Source organism: Chlorocebus sabaeus, chromosome 21 (genome assembly GCF_047675955.1).
Source record: "Chlorocebus sabaeus isolate Y175 chromosome 21, mChlSab1.0.hap1, whole genome shotgun sequence".
Classification (NCBI taxonomy): domain Eukaryota; kingdom Metazoa; phylum Chordata; class Mammalia; order Primates; family Cercopithecidae; genus Chlorocebus; species Chlorocebus sabaeus.
The window spans coordinates 20,843,564-20,859,202 of record NC_132924.1 but is presented as its reverse complement, the minus strand read 5'-3'; the positions used below and the strand labels follow the sequence as shown (position 1 = coordinate 20,859,202).

Here is a 15,639-nt window from a genome sequence, read left to right as displayed (position 1 = left end):
CAGAAAGGAACTTGCTAAAATTTAAACTTAATTTTGAACATCTGATTTGCATCATAAAATCAGAAATACACGCCATCTTTGTGGGGATGTTAGATTGACTGTATTGATCAGCAAGAGACAAGTCTCTGAGACCCAGATTCTGGAAAGCACAGTCCAAGCAAGTGCCTCAAATGTTATAGGCACTTGGATCCATCTGGGTGGGTCTCAGTAACATCACTTTGCAAAGCTCACATAGTGAAAAGTAGCCAATGGTGTGCACCACTGAGTGAGGATGCTTTGCCACGTGTTCCAGTCTTAGTCATGTGACTTCATGGGAATGATCCTAGCTAAATGGGCCCCAAGCAAATATTCTGTTTGCAGAAGGTGAATACTTAATTCTTTATTGATATACTGGGAATACATTTCTATTAGAAGAGTTGTCTGCATTCACACTCAGATCATAACTCTGTGGGGTGTTGGTAGGAGAGTAACAACTGCTCACCTGTTGTTAAATTGTTTTTGGCAGATTCATATGCTGTGGTTGAGATATCTGGTTCAGGACAACATATCAGCCTTCAACTACCTCATCACAACACTGGCCTTCCTTATCTCCACTGAAAAGGCAATATTAAGCTGTCTATTGTCCAGCCTTCACAAAAGAGTTGTCTAAAGGTTAAGCACTCTGTTAATGCTTCTACCCAAGTTAAAAGGATAGATGCTTCATACTTGGGTTTACAAATTGCCTAAACTGGATTGCATTTTAAGGTTGTGCCCTTGGTTTCTAGGGAGGAGACGCTAGCCTTGCTTGTAGGACTCCAGTTAAGTTTAGTGTGTAAGACATCACTCAGCATTTTCCATATGAGGCCCCACCAGCCTGATTTCCTTGAGAAATTAGTACAAGAAAAATACATTCGCTTCCCCTGAGGAACTAGTATGTTTCTTCTCATCTAATAATAAGAACTATGCAACTGACCATATCTCCCCTCTTTTGCTTTGACTGCCGGGGGCGAAGAGCCAAATTTAACTATGTTTGCAACAATGTAAGCCTATATGGGCCTGTGTATTTGCATCCTTGTATCACCTGCTTCTTTTCTTTCTTTCTTTTTTCCTTTCTTCGTTAATATATTTGTTTTAGTCTTACCTTCATCAATTACTCTGAAAAAAATAGGCAGAGTTATATATTAATAATAACTTAAAAAGTAGAAAATGTTTGCTAATTTTCAAAATAAAGATGGTTTCACTTTAGAATGATTATTGGCCTATTTCTAATGTCAACGTTATGAATTCATATTAATCGGGTTGTATATGATGTTTCTTTTAAAGTACTATATATTCATACTAACACAGATGAAACAAAATAAAACATACAAACATACTTTTGTCTTTGAGTTGATTTAAGTTTCAGAGATTTGGCAATTCTACTTCTGACAGACAAAAGAGACTATTTGGAAAACAAAACCAAAACTGATGTAGAACATACAATCTATGCGTCTACTATCAGAGAATGACCTCTTTGTTTTAAAATGGACAATGGAAAATGAGAGTTATTTACATTAGCTGCACTTTGTTAATATGCTGATACCATGAATGAAAGAAGACTGTTGGTTGAAAATCTAAAAAATGGTAAGAATTCAGTCATTGTAATGGCCTAGTTTCAAATATCACAAGGCAGGTTTCGGGGCATTTCCCCCACATTGTCACTCTCTTCTTTTTTGCCCCACCACTGTTTTACACAGAAACTTTAAAAAAAAAAAAAATAAGTACCTCTATTTGCATGGTACTGCATAGGCCATCAGAATCATGCAATAAAAAGTGGGCACTATTCATAAGACGAGGGTTGAACATGTTTGAGTTTTGAAGAACCTAAAACTAGTTTCAAAACAAACAGGACCCTGTGGATTTCGCAGAACCTTTACAGATGGTAAAACTAAATGGAACAATAGATTGAGAGCCAGGATTCTGGGAGAAGGTAAGCAGGACCCAGAGATTGTGAAGGGAGAGCGGAGGAGAGGGCTCCTGAGAAAGATTTTGCATTGATGGAAAAATAGAAAACAAAGCTGTTGGGTAACATCCTCTGGACATGCATGAGTGATCATATAATAGCAATGTTTTCTTCTGGTAATGAACTGTCCTCTTTTGTATTTAAGAAGTTAAAGACTCTCTTAAGGAGACTCTCTTGTTGGTATGCTGGGAATAAATTCCTATGAGAAAAGTTGTCTGCGTTCATGCTCAGAGCCTAACTCTGAGGCGGTGGGAGGAGAGTAACAGCTGCTCACCTGTTAAATCAGTTTTGGCAGGTTCCTATGCTGTGGTTGAGATATCTGGTTCAGGACAACATATCTGCCTTCAACTACCTCATCACACTACTGGTCTTCCATGTCCCCACTGAAAAGGCAATATTAAGCCATCTAATGTCCAGCCTCCACAAAAGAGTTGTCTAAAGGTTAAGCATTCCGTTAATGCTTCTATTTGAGCTAGACCGATAAAAACTTCATTCTTGTGTTTACAAATTGCCTAAAGTGACTTAAACATAGAGGAATAGACCGCCACATTGGAAAATGACTCATGGTTTGGTTGAAAGAGCTGAAAGAAATGGAGAAAAGGAAATATGTGAAACTGTTCTGTAGGTTATTTCAATGAACCTAGAGATGTGTATTTTAGCTTCTTGTGCACTATCCAGAAAGCTGTGCTTGTGGATGCATCAGACCTCATTTTTCTTTTCTTACATCTTTTGAAAGATTTGATGCTTACTATGATGGAACCCTGGGCATTTCCAAGCTCATCCTTCTCTGAGTTCGAGTTTGTAAAGCACAACTTAGGTGTTTCTCAGGTTCTTTGTTTTGTTACCCAAATGGGTGAGAAAGGACTCACCCTGTGCTCTCTCTTCCATCACCACAGTCTCGTGCTATCCAGTAGCCTCCTCTTCTGCACAGGCCAGAGTGCAATCTCACCAGTATGGAAAAGGTGCTGCCAGGCTCCCAGAGGCAGGGATGTTATCCTTGTCATAGCTGGAAAAGAGCAAGTTGAGATTGGAACCATGAAGTGTTATTACAAGTCACCAAGTTCATGTGTAAGTAATGAGAAAATCACAGAATCTCCATTTAATAAGACAAGTACCAAATCCCTCAGAATAGAGTGCATTTCATAGGAAACTGATAACCAGATCCTCCCACACCCAAGCAATTAAAATAAAATAACCTCCTTCCTGCTTCCCAATCTCACACACCCTCACCCTCAATCAAACTGAAGTTGAAAAAGTACTTGTATAAATTCTGGCTACATAGCATTGAATATCCTCTCTCAAATTATGGGAACTTCTGGAAATAAAACGCAATGAATTCTTGTATAGAAATATATACAATAACCACAAGAACCCACTCCCACTATTCTTCCCTAATATAGGGTCTAAGACTGGAATCAATGGACATAGAAAAACTGAACGTAATGCTTATTTCTAACCTGTGGATCATAATTTTAATAACAGATGCTATTTAATACCTTTCTATGTACCCCCCCCATTTTTTCTTTTCTTCTTTCATGAACCTAAGAAAATTTCCAATGAAAAACACACTCATTGTATGAGCAGTGGACCTGATGAGGTTTGGAACCAATTCCTCTTCTTGTCCACAGCTTTAAGTCTTATTTGCATATTTCTGTAAAACTAAAAAAGAATAAAATAGGATGAGGCAATCTAGATATATTTGAAATGTTTATAAAACAAATCTTTTTACAACAAATAATTTACAACACCCATGGATCAGGTCACACACCGAACCCCTTCTTCATCTGCCCATAACCTGAAACCGAACAATGGAACCGCATCTGCCAAGTCCGCTGTGAAGAGGGCTGCTTCCAGCACAGCCTCATTTTATTGTCAGGGCTTAACTCTAACTGGCGTGGACACAGCAAACCATGACCAGTTGAGGATGCTGCCTCCCTATATATAATTCGGTGGATGGGTCCAGCCCTGGAGAGCCGAGAAACTAACGCAGTGCAATGACTGTACATTATTAGTGCCCAACCTGTGATCAACCACCTCCAAGGTGAGGCTCAGCTCCTGAAGCCTCTAGAAGAGACATCAAAAAACAAAATGAAACTCTCCACAGTTTACAGGAAAATAAGTGCTGCTGATCTCAGGACCAAAAGGATGGCTGGGTAAAGGTAGAGAAAGGATACGGGGCTTAATGTTCACCAAGACAAGAGGAGTAACCCAGGCTGGGGCACAGAAACGATCTCTGAAGCAAACACTCCAGTAAGTGACAAGGCCCATCCGTGGAGGGCTGTGGCTGGGCTGCTGCAGTACGTGGGCCAACTCTTCCTCCACGTGGCACCCAGACCCCACAGACCTGAGGTGGAAGTCTCCCTCCTCACAAGCCTCTGTGGCGTGAGCGTCCAGAAGGCCTACCTGTAGCCAAGTGGATCCGAGCAGCTCCCAGAGACCCTAGTCCCACCCAGAAGTCCCTGAGGCTCTACTCTTATTCCAGCTCCTGCTCCAGCCGGCCCATGCGGCCAACTCAGGGCACTATGGGTATCAGGAAGAGAAAGAACCTGTAATGGCAAAGATGTTTGTCCTGATCCTCACTTAAGAGAGAGTTCTTTAAATTCCACTGCTTCCGGTTGTTCCAGAGCCTTTCTTGGCAAAAATCATCATGTTACAAATGGTTTATCAGTCCTCATGTTACATGGTCTGTCTTGACCTTTCAAACCCTTTCTGGAAACACTGTGTTATACTCTGCTTACAATAAGGGATCACAGGATCACCCTGATGAAATAAAGATTATTTCAGATTTACATTGTGGTCTGTATTTTAGAGGCCTATTCCAACTGATGCATTTTATGTATGTATGTATTTATTTATTTAGAGACAGAGTGTTGCTCTATTGCCCAGCCTGGAGTGCAGTGACACAATCACAGCTCACTGAAGCCTCGACCTCCCGGATTCAAGGGATCCTTTTGCCTTTGCCTCATGAGTAACTAGGACTATACCATGCCTGGCTATTTTTTTTTTTTTTTTTAATTTTTGTACAGATGGGGGTCCCACCATGTTGTCCAGGCTGATCTTGAACTCCTGGCCTCAAACCATTCTTCCACCCCAGCTTCCCAAAGTGCTGGAATTACAGGCATGAGCGGGGGCACCCAGCCTTCAATGGTTGTGTTTTAAATAGAACTTAGAAACTTGATTTCCAGTTTCAGGCCCACATCCTATTGGGTCATTTTTTATGTCTGGTCACGGCTTTTGTTTGTTTTCTGCATCTGCTTTGGTTCATCCGAGTTGACATTTATTTCTGTCCTTGAATGTTTTTTGAATAAATTACAGAAAAGGTTTAAAGTATCTCTTAGTATGCTTAGTTCCACAGGATAATCTGATAAAGCATATTATCCTGTTACGGTGTTAGTTTTTCCTGTTGGCTTTTGTCCCAGTGATGCTAACATTTCCAGGGTGGCAGGAGGGGGAGACTGCCCTGTGTCCAACAGAAACAAAAACGTCTAAAGCAACATTCTTTGCAGGTAAAAATCACCTAATTTATTTCTTTCTGGGCAGCAAAATATTGATGGCAATACACTGAGAGTCCATCGCGAGGAGGCTTTTTAATTGGAAACTTCTCAGAATTAAGAAGGTTTGTTGAGTGTGTTTGTACTCGGGCTCTGTGGTTTTGTTTTTCTCTTTTTTTTGAGATGGAGTCTCGCTCTGTGGCCCAGGCTGGAATGCAGTGACACGATGTCAGTTCACTGCAATCTCTGCCTCCTGGGTTCAAGTGATTCTCCTGCCTCAGCCTCCCGAGTAGGTGGGATTACAGGCACCCGCCACCATGCCCAGCTAATTTTTGTATTTTTAGTAGAGACAAGGTTTTGCCATGTTAACCAGGCTGGTCTTGAACTTCTGACCTCAAGTGATCCGTCTGTCTTGGCCTCCCAAAATGCTGGGACTACAGGCATGAGCCGCTGCACCTGCCAGACTCTATGGTTTTAACTATATATTTTTTCATTCAGGTATAGATTTTCTTTTGGGTGCCAAGTATAGGACTAGATGTTGATAATGTAAATATAAATAAGATGTGGCTCCTGACCTCATGTGTTCACAATCAAATAGGAAAGTTCTGAGAAATACAAAAGCAAAGGGTGGTAAGTGTTTTTGGTGAACCTGAATATGATACAATTGAGACTCCAAAGAAGGAATTCAATTTGGGGAGACTGTTATGAAACCCTTCCTGGAGAATCTGAATCTTGACAGGAGCATTTGCCTGGCAGGGTAGGAGTGGGGACATTCCATAAAGGAGATGCAAGAAATCAAAAGAAATGAGTCTGGGGAGAAGGACAAGGGGGACAACAAGAAAGTTTAGTGAGGCCAGCAGGTAGACCTTATGTGCTGGGACACCTTGTAGGTATTTGGGAGATACTGAAGCATTTTAAGCAAAGAAGCAACACTCTGACTTATGTTTTTAAAAAAATCAGGTGGCAGGGTTAAAGGAGTGTGTGTTGGATTATTCTTGTGTTGCTATAAAGGAATACCTGAGACTGGGTAATTTATTTTTTAAAAAAGAGGTTTAATTGGCTCGTAGCTCTGCAGGCTGTATAAGCATAGCACCAATATCTACTTGGCTTCTGGGGATGCCTCAGGGAGCTTTCACTCATGGCAGAAGGTGAAGTGGAAGCGGGCATGTCACATCGCGAGAACAGGAGCAAGAGAGAGCGATGTGCACAACCAGGTCTCATGTGAACCCACTCAGCATGAAGAGGACGGTGCTAAGCCATTCATCTGTCCCCATGATCCAGTCACCTCCCACCAGGCATCTCCTCCAACACTGACATTTCCACATGAGATCTGAAGGGGACTTCCAAACTATATCAGCATGTGAAGTGGAGACAGACCAGCTCAAAGAATATTCTAATATCCAGGAGAATGATGATGAGAACCTAGATTCAAGCCAGAGCAGTGAAATGCACTGGAAGGAATAAGCACAAGAGATTTAAAAGGGGTTTATGCAGAGGTGAGTCAGTGATTGAGGGCTGAGTCTCAGGCTTCCTGAGTGACTTGTGGCACTAGATAACTCACACACACTGAGTGACAGTGTTTATTCATTAAAACACCAGACATAATTTGCACCTCAGATTCTAAAAGTTAGGTTCTGAGACTGATCTTCGGTTGTTCTGAGAGGATCGCGTCTAAGATGGGTATTTCCATTATTTCTTCTCTTTCATGTTCTTTGGGTTGTCGTCGGTGCCACAGGCAGAGCTGTGTCCCATCAGGAACCTCACTTCTGTCTGCAGTTCCCTCTGTATTTGCAGAGCAGTTCTTCACAGTTTGTTTCAAGTACAAGGATTTTGTCATATGCTCTTTTTCTAGCAGTTCTTTGTCAATTAATATAATTAATTTTTACATAAGTAATTCATGTTTACCTTGAGAAATAAGAGACCTCATAGATGAAAAAGTAAATAAAACTCATTTATGAGTCCACCACCTAGAGAAAGCTCTGGTTAACTTTTTTTTCTTTTTGGTATAGGACCATGCAGAAATTTTATATATATATATACCTGTGAAATGTTTATGTGTTTATATAAAAGTGGTATATCTATATGTTTCTTTTTTAGCTGGGTTTTAACTCAAAAATATATTGTTATTTTATTTCCATGTCAATAAATATACATCCTGAAGCCATTCTAAATGACTGTGCCATACCTTGTGTATCTATGTACCACAATTAATTTAGCCAATTTCTCCTTAGATGACAGTTAATGTCCTTGTTTTTACAAAACAATCAACATAGCTGTCAGGTCTGGGATTTGATTTTACCATCCTTGCCAGCTAAAAAGTAAATCTGCTACTGTTTCATGGGTGTTGGTAGAAGACACAAGATGCTGGGTCAGAGACAAAGGGCTTTATTACTACAGTACTACAGATAGCATGAATATCAGAATGTACATCGGTTCCCTTTGCTTCCAGACCCCACAGGCGTGATTCAGTGGGCCCAGAGAGACACTTTGCACACAGTGGGTTTGCATTGCAACTGAGGAATACTGAGCTTAGGGAATATACTTCCGCTTTGTAAATGGTAAGCAAGCTTGCTCTTTGTCTCAGTAGGAGACATTACCTCATCCTCCAAGGTTGCTTGCTATAAGCACCAGCCTGGGAAATGGCCTTGGTAAAGTGGTAAAGGATGGTACATTCTTGCCATATCCAGCAAGGTGTGTTGTAACACAAGAGATTTATCTAGGGCTACCTCCCAACAATAAGCATCCTTGCCTACATATCCTTAGGATAATTTCAAAGGAGTGAAATTACTGGACCAAAGGGTTTGCACTGCCATAGACTTTCTGTAAGACTTTCTAATTGTAATGTAATTACCAAATTACCATCTAGAAACTTGCTCCTGCAGGTTTGCTTTCTCACTTGTGTTCTGTAAAATAACTCTAGCTTTTCACTTACTAACCCAGGAATGGCCTCTCTCATCTGAGCACTCAGATCCATGTTGGCATTCTCTGCTTTTCCGGAGATATGTCTCATTTGTATTAACAGGGAGGGTATTTTAGCAGAGCCATTTCCTGATTGGTGTCAAGCTGAAAATAGATTGCTTGCCCCAGGTTGGTGGAAACAAGAATGCTTAGAAATAACATTGCCTCTCCTCCTCTGCAGCAGGTCAAGTCTCTTCCTACTCATGAGGCCTAAGCCCCTGTTTTCTCATTTGATCTAACACTCTAGACAGGTGGTATGTTCTGCATATGTGCTGATAGGTGAATTTTAATGACATTTTCAAGGCATTCTGAAAAAAAAAAAGCAATTCTTTGAATTGCTTTTGTCAAATAATAAAATTATTTGACATAAGTCTCATTGAAAACAGATGTGGAAATATGCAATTCTTACTTTTTTATTATCCTTCCCTGGGGACTTTTGGCTTATGTCAATCTGAATTTTGATGTCGAAAGTTTTAGTGTCTCTCTTTTCCAGCTGTATTGTCTTTAACATATAGGAAAATCTAGGGGAAGGGACTCTGAGCAGTAGCTAACACTGCTGAAAGCACGTCTGAGCTATCAGAGAGCTAATTAAGTAGAAAAGGTTTGTCCTTGGACAAAAGCCTCCCATGGATAGGACTGTGGTGCATGAATCCTGACAGTGGCTAAAGCCAGTGGGTTTGGGCATGGGAAACTCTGTTTTCACCACAGAACTTTCCTATGATTTTGGCATATTCATTTCTTTTTTATTTCTTCTTCAGTTAAATGAAACTGCAAATATCTGACCTTTACTTCAATCACAAAATCATTTCTAATAGCCCCTGTATTTTATTTATATATGTGACACCAAAGCATATGACCCAAGACAGTATTTTGTTTTCCTTCTAGAGCTCCTCTCTCTTTCATCCCCCAGTAGTGGCTCTCCATGATCTTGCCCATGCATTTCCTGGCATTGGAGGCAGATAAATTGAAATCAATTCTGTATTGACTAATACTGGTTGTTCATAGTTAGCTGCTAATGGATTACCTATGGTATTTGCTTGAAGTCAATGAGTCCAGTATTTGCAGGGAAAGAATTCTGGCTACTGCATGCTCAAGATGGTTTATTTTTGTCCCCATACCAGGGATGTTGGAAGGAAAAGTCCATAGTGCCTAAAGAGCCACCTTCAAAGAAAAGTGACTCTATTTTTCTTTCTGATCTTGTGGTGTTGTTCACATAGAGTGCCCTTTGAGTGACATCTACCCTACTACCAAAGCAGGAAGAATCAGCCATTATTATAGACTGAATGTTTATGTTCCCCCAAATTCAAATGTTGAAGTCATAACCCTCCAACGTGACTGTATTGGAAATTGGACCTATGAGGAGGCGATAAAGGTTAAATAAGGTTAAAAGTGTGAGGATGTAATCTGATAGGGCTGATGCCCTTATAGAAAGAGAAGAAGATGCCAGAGCTTGCTCTCTCCATCATATAAAGACACAAAAAGAAGGTGACCATCCACAAGTCAAGAAAAGAGCTCTCGGCAGAAACCATCCCTGCCAAATCTTGATCTAGGACTTCCAGTATTAAGAACTGTGATAAAATACATTTCTGTTGTTTAAGCCACACAGTCTGTTGTATTTTGTTATGGCAGCCTGAGATGACCAATACAGTCACATGAACACTCCAGAAACAGCTACCTAGGACGGGACAGATGGAAGTCCAATCACCTTTGAGATGACATGTTACATGTAACCAAGAGTAGCATTTCACCCTCACTGATTGATACCAAATGAATTCTCTGAAATATCTTCTTGGGAAAGCACAAATGCTAAGTGAATTAAGGAAAGTAGATTATGTGTGCCAAGTTTTCATTCTTATCTATAATGAATATTTTTTTCATTTCTCTGTAAAATGTAGACATATCCCAACTATCCAGATATTCATCCAACTTTATAGGAAATACTTATTGAAAATCTGCTTCAAGATCTATCTCTCTGAGAGTAAATAATTACCAGAATATTCATGCACCTGGCACAGTGGGTGGTCAATAAACCTTTGTTATAGGTTAAGTGAATGAATAAATGAATGAAAGAATGAATCAGTAACAAATAGAATCTGAGGTGACTCTAGTGTTTGATCAGTTTTATAAATATTCCACATATCTTCTGTCTTTCCAAAAACCTTCATTACCCATGGTTTTCTATACATTTCCCTTCAAGAAACCTAAAGAAGCTTAACCAAGATTTCTTCATCCTGTTCTACGCTATAAAGGAGGGAGGATTTGGAAGTGGAAATCTCAAGGATCATCCTCCTCATATGTACAGAGTGTTCCTTCAGATCTCTATATGTGGATGACTTCCTTGGGTCCCATATCACAGCTGAAATGTTCAAATCATTTAAGTCTGTTTCATGATGTTCAAGAGGTGTGCAAGATTCTATTCATTCTGAGTACAAGAAGCCTCCTCTTCTGTTTGCAAATATCAGAATACCCAATTCACAGGAGCTTAAACCAATAATTGTATTTTATTTTCTGTATATTATACAAATACTAGAGGTAGGCTGTCCCGGGCTGATCCTTTGATTCCATGATCCTTCAGTTCTGTGGCCTTTAAAAAATGTTTTCCAGATGGTGGCTACTTTTCCAGGCATAACATCTGCTTTCTAGTCAGTGAGAAATGGGAAGAGTATGTCTTTGCCTAATTCTTTTGAAGCCCATCTTCCATCCCACAGAGTTCTACCTATATTTTCTTGGCCAGAGTTACAGTGCATTGCCATCCTTAGATGCAAGGGAGAGAGGAAGGCAAGCAAGGAAGAACTGGGTTTAGAATATGTGTTGAATGAACACACATATGCAAGTATCTTCTACACTTTCTTCAGTAAGAAGAGGAAGTTTCTGAGAATGCCAAACAAGACTTGGAAGTAAAAGTAGCTGCTGAGAGTTCAGTAAAAAGCGTTATGACCAATTCTTTCATAGCCCTGCCTTAACTAAGCTCCATGACTGAGTCTGTGTCATCCAGTTCCAATCTAAATGGCCAAACCAGGATCAGATATCCCTCCCATCCTTTGTGGATCAGTCATGGCTAGGGGTCCTGCAAGCTGAGGGCCAGGGTTGGATGGTTCAAACATGGGTTTTAGGGGCATTCGATTTACTAATAGCAATTTTCACAGAAGAGGAGCCATTGTGAACAAGGGAGCCTTGAGGTGGGTCTATTTACTCTTGGAGGAGGTGAGCGGGTTGCAGGCAGATTTTTCCGATATCACTTCCTGCTGCCCTCAATTGCTTCTAAATGTGGTTTTAGAGACCTTGGAGAACAGAGCTCTTGTCTGAGCATCCAAAAACATGGGAGGTATCCCAGTTCTAACTATGACTTTGGGTAAACTATTCATTAAATATCCATTGCCTCATCTGTGCAGTAAGAATAAAAATATCCATGGATTAAGTGAGAAATTGAAATAAGCACATTCTGACATGACTGAAGCCTTAGATAAATAGAAGATGTTGCTATGATTTGTATCTTAGAACAGTGCCTAGCTATGGCTACCTTTCCTAGCCATTGATAGGTTTCACATCTCTGAATGTGATCTCATGAACATGGGCCATCAATGTTTACAAGAATATTTATTTTTCCTACAACCCCTCCTTCATTTTTTTCCAGGCTTTTTGTCACCTCTCACCCAGCATGTTCTCTTCCAATGAGTGGCTGAGAGCGGAGGATGGAATATGTCTTCTGGAATCAGGAGCTGTGTCTCATGATCCCATTTGCAGTGCATGTGACTAGAGAAGGCAAAACCTGAAATCCCCTCTTCTCACCAGAAGTCATGCAGAACCCAAAGGGTTAAAGCAACAGTCAAATGAGCTGCACACTACCTCTCTAACAGGCTGTTCAATGAGATAGTTATTTGACTACACTACTTTCAATGAGGTAATGGTCCCACATGCACCCTTTTTCCTTGGTAGAAGGTGCATAAAATATAAATAAATGATCAAGTTACAGAATGAACTCTGAATGACCAATTCTGGTTCAAGTAAAGGCCTTCCCCAACCCTGCAGTTCCCTGATGATAAATCTTTCAGCAACAGGCTGATCCCTTTCAGAAAACAGTCTGACTAGCAATGTTTTCACCTTCTGCACTTGTCAGGATGGAGTGAGTGTGAGATGGAGACCTGAACACACACACAACCACAGACAAATGGCCTTGAATGGATTTCCTCATTCAGGGCCATTTGGCCGATCCTCTGGCGGCTGCTGGGAGGGAGAGAAAAGGGAACAGGTTGCAATGTCAATAATAATAGCAAATGCAATAGACCATCTGTAAAAGGGAGCTGTTGATCTGACTTTCAGAGCATGCTGGCGACAAGGTTGAAGGGACAGGACAGAGCTCCTACTACTAAAATGAATGGCGATGTCATTTTCCATTTCTTCATTCTCTTAGTTTTCCTTTGGGGGTAGATTATTTAAAGTCTGTCATGAGTCTTTGCGAATTTGCAAAGCAACTTGTATGTGCTATCTCATGTTACCCAGGCCTATGTGTATGCCATAGGAAAAAGAATATGAAGGAATTAGGGCTTCAGTATTTTTCAAGGTATTCTTTGGTGACAAGTTGCACAGGGCTTCTAGGGGAGGGGATACGAACAAGCTTACAAAGTGGCTGCTCCGACCAGAAATGGAAACCATTCCCTCTCACAAGGAAGTTATTGTTGATAAACACTTTTCAGAGGTAGTCAGAGGATATAGAAATCAATCGGATAAGGTTATTTTCCTTTGTTTTGTTTCTCTGGTTCCCCTGGTGTTTGCTTTTCCCTCTAAATTAATTAGAGCCAAAAGGCATTAAAGTGACTAGCAAATCCCTACCTGGGCAGATCTTATCTGAATGCCACCACTTCCCGCTCTTGCTCCTGCCAGGAGATTCTCGTCTTGGTTCTGGCTGATGTCTTTCTGTGATCCAAAGCCTGCCTCTGTAGCCTGATGGACCTGCCACTTGACCCTTAAACCTCGGCCATCTTGGGGCTGCGATTCAGTTTTTTCCGGTTCGCCATTGGCTCTCTGGTCTGTAACCCCCTTGAGTTACTGACAGGGTCTTGGATAGCCCCTGCTGTGTCTTTGTGTGAATTTCCAAAAGCTTTCAGCTCTTGGCAGTCTAATCAGAAAAGCATCTCCCTATGGATTGAGGTGGCTGGCACCTGGCCAGCCCTTGGAGTACAGGCTGGTCCTCAGCCCTCGCTTGCACCCCTCTGCCCAGCATACAGACACATGCTGTGGGCTGGAGAATGGCAACACCTCTGTCATTTCTCTTTGCCTCTGGCCAAAGTGTCAAAGGGAAGTCAGCTCTGACGGCAAGTCAGGCAGGAGTTGCTCTCCAGGCTCCTTTGACTGCTGTGTCAGGCGACCACAAATGTCCTGGCAAGGACGGCTTAATTCTTGCCAAGGGGACTTTCACTTATTCATTCAAACACTGACTGAACACCTTCCAAGTGCCAGGCATGTGTAAGATGCTGGGGATATTGAGGGGCCACCAAGACAGATGTGGTCCCTGTGCTCATGGACCTCACAGTTGAAATGCGGGACAGGCAAAAATGTGTGAGGGGGCATAGTAATTTCATAATGTACGAGGACTGAGGAAGTTAAGACCAGACTGCTGAGAAAGAAAATAATAGAAAGGCAAGGGATGGATTTCGAATGGGGCAATTGTGGTGAGACCATAATGATAAGGATAAGCCAAAGCCAAGAGCATGAGTGGTCCATCTGAAAAACAAAAGCAGCATGGGTCAAGGCCATGAGGCAGAAAAAGACTGACATGTTCCAGTAACTAAGAGGGCACTGGAGTGGAGGGGATGAAGCTCAAGAAGAGAGGCACAAGTAAGGTCTTTGAAATGTGCAGGACACAGGTTATGTAGGACTCACTAAGGCTTTCCAACCGCATTCTTCATGCAATGGAAGTCATTTGAAAGGCTTTATGCAGGATAATGACATGATTCGGTTTGGATTTACGAAGATCACCTTGGCTGACAGCTCTAGTTGCTGTAATTTGCTTTATCTGCCTTGCTCAGCCTCATAATGTACCTTCCTGATTGGGAGTTGGTGCAAGGTTGATGCACCCCCACATTCACAGTCCCTGGCTCCCCATGCCTTTTCCATTATGCCCTGTGCTTGTGCCTCCACAAAATACTGAGCCCCACATCTGTGAGGAGAACTTCCTTGACTTGGTTTCCCCCTTACCATTTCCCACTTTCCAAGCTTCAAGACATCCACAAGCAAACATCCTTGGGACAGTTTTCCTACTCATATGAAAGAAGCAGAGTTCCTGTTACTCTACTCTTTCCCAAGACTCAAACGTGGGCCCAAACTACCTGTGAACCTGACATAGTGTACGTGTTAATCTAAACACCAGAAATGCTGTTGCAAAATGTTTTACCTTTATGTAGATACTAAAGATGCATTTGCATTTTTCTCCAAGTGCTCTGGTTCTTACCAGACCACAGAAGGCCAGCAGCACGGTGGTCTGATGAGTGGATTGAAGTGTGAGTCATCAACAGGTCTTCCTGGAGACACTGCAGCTCAGCAGCCCCTGCGGAGGCTTGACTGCATCTGGTGAAACTTCATTTTGACACAGGTGTTGGTGACATGGTCAAGTCATGTAGAAATGAGAGAGTCAGTTGCTCTTTTCCTTTGTGGCCTGTCTACACAGCTTCATGAGGGGAAGGGTGGGGAAATTTCTGTCCCACTACTCAGAGACATTTTAAGAAGAAGAATAAATCCAAGCACCTGGAACCTGAAATCAAGTCACTTTTTTTCTTATCCATTGGTATAAGGGAAATTTTGGAGACAAAAATATACCCTAAGAGGGATACCAAGCCTTCTTTTTTGGAAGTCTTTGTGGGGAAAAGGGACTATTAAAACTGTAGTGTAGTTGGTCAAGTGAAAAATCCTCAAGTAAGGCTTCCAAATTCAAATCTCAATCCTACCACTTCCTAGGTGAGTGGGTTCATCTGCTCAGGCTGTCATAATGAAATACCCTGAACTAGGTGACATAAACAACAACAGTTTATTTTCTCACAGTTCTAGAGGCTAGGAAGTCCAAGATCAAGGTACTGGCCAGTTTTGTTCCCCAATGAGGGCTCTCTTCTGGCTTGCAAATGGCTTGCCAAATTGCTGTGTCCTTACATGGAAGAGAGAGAGAGAGAGAAAGAGAGAGCAAGGGAGAGAGAGACAGAGACAGAGACAGAGACAGAG

General features: G+C 41.5%; 1 long non-coding RNA gene across 1 annotated transcript; it reads right to left on the bottom strand.

The window, feature by feature from the left end:
• Positions 1-359: 359 nt before the first annotated feature.
• On the bottom strand, positions 360-15,387 carry LOC140709556 (uncharacterized). Its single transcript, XR_012090053.1, has 3 exons — positions 14,822-15,387; positions 3,571-3,640; positions 360-2,987 (listed from the first exon to the last, which is right to left on the bottom strand). It is a non-coding gene; the product is annotated as an uncharacterized lncRNA (long non-coding RNA).
• Positions 15,388-15,639: the final 252 nt, after the last annotated feature.